The 1,706-nt window shown below is 42.7% G+C and overlaps 1 non-coding gene across 1 annotated transcript; it reads left to right on the top strand.

The window, feature by feature from the left end:
* The first annotated feature begins 952 nt into the window (after positions 1-952).
* On the top strand, positions 953-1,059 carry LOC141663375 (small nucleolar RNA R71). The gene has a single exon (XR_012551450.1). It is a non-coding gene; the product is annotated as a small nucleolar RNA R71 (small nucleolar RNA).
* The last annotated feature ends 647 nt before the right edge of the window (positions 1,060-1,706 follow it).

Below are 1,706 nucleotides of genomic sequence, written 5' to 3'. Positions count from 1 at the left end.
CCAGCTTTTTCTTCTGCAGCCTCTTAGGAAAAGGCAGTGGAGGATAGATCTGTTTCTCCCCTATATTACCCTCAAGAGGAATGTGCTCAATAGTAGTCTTCCTAGGTTTCACTAGTACTTCCTACTGCTCTACTTCTTTCTCAGCCCCGGTTTCTTCAGTCAACGCTTGAGTTTATTCAGAATTCGCAACCTTTCCACACCTCAAAGTGATTGCCTTTACCTACTCCTTAGCTTCCCTCTTTCCTGGCACTTCAGCGTCACTAGGTAGTGTACCAGGCTGACGATTTAGCAAGGCATTGGCAATTTGCCCAATTTGATTTTCCAAGGTCTTGATAGAAATAAATTGACTCTTGTACATAAGCTTCAACTCCTCCAATTCAGATTTTTCATTAGCTTGTTGTAGCTAAAGTTGCTGTCTTGGTGCATATTGCGATTACTGAAAACCAGGGGGTTGTATTGCTTAGCTGGATACTGTTGATAAGGCTGTTGAACTGCATTCTGAGCATTGCTCTAACAGAAATTAGGATGCTTGTGGTTGTTGGGATGATTAGTGGCTGGCACGGGTTGCTGCGAATGTTGAAAGTTGCTCACGAACTGAGCCCATTCAATAGAAATTGTGCACTGATCAGTCTCATGGGCACCAGCATAAAGCTCACAGATACTAGCGATTTGATTAGCCCCATAATTAGCCAAAGTTTCCACCTTTATTGTCAAAGCCTTAAGTTGGGCAGCTGTAGCAGTTGTTACATCCAATTTCAGAATTCCTGCTACTTTTTCCTGAGTCAGTCTCTGGGAAAGATTCTGGTATTCATTAGCAGCCATCAGTTCAATCAATTCATAAGATTCATCGTAGCTCTTAGCCCACAAGGCTCCTCCTGATGCTGCATCGAACATGGGTCTAGAAGTAGCACCCAATCTATTGTAGAATCAGTTAATAATCATCCAATCAGTCATGCCATGGTATGGGCACTTCCTTAGAATCTCCTTATATCGATCCCAAGCCTAACACAGAGATTCTCCAGTTTGCTGAGCAAACTGAGTAAGAGCATTCCTGATTGCAGCAGTTTTCGCCATAACGAAGAATTTAGTGAGAAACTTTTGAGCAAGATCTTCCCAAGTGGTGATAGACCCTGCTGGTAGAGAATGTAACCAGCACTTAGCTTTGTCCCTCAGAGAGAATGGGAAGAGGCGCAGCTTGATAGTATCTTCAGTCACATCATTGAACTTGAAGGTGTCACAGATCTCGGTGAAATCCCTGATGTGCATGTTGGGGTCTTCAGTAGGACAAGCCCCAAACTGAACTGAGTTCTGTATCATCTGAATCGTGCTTAACTTGATCTCAAACGTGTTATCCCTGATGGCTGTCCTGATGATGCTTGACTTAATGTCATTGATCTTAGGCTGAGAATAGTCATCAAAGCCTTAGGATTTTCTGCTTGATCTCCCATCCTTACTAACACTGGTTCCTCGACTTTCTCTTCTTCAAAAACTTACTTTCGAACCACCATAACTTCTTCCTCGGTTTTATCCAGTGTTCTCTTACGAGTACGCGAATGCGTAGGCATACACCCTCGCTAGAGTACCTGAAATAAGACAAGGAAATAGATAAGTAATAATGTCCGAGTCAATGAACTTTAATGACCACTGATGGAAAACACATAAATTAAAAATTAACACTGCTTCCTCGGCAGTGGCGCCAAAAACTT

Source organism: Apium graveolens, chromosome 5 (assembly GCF_009905375.1).
Source record: "Apium graveolens cultivar Ventura chromosome 5, ASM990537v1, whole genome shotgun sequence".
Classification (NCBI taxonomy): domain Eukaryota; kingdom Viridiplantae; phylum Streptophyta; class Magnoliopsida; order Apiales; family Apiaceae; genus Apium; species Apium graveolens.
The sequence above is the reverse complement of the archived record's forward strand: the minus strand, read 5'-3'. Positions and strand labels throughout refer to the sequence as shown.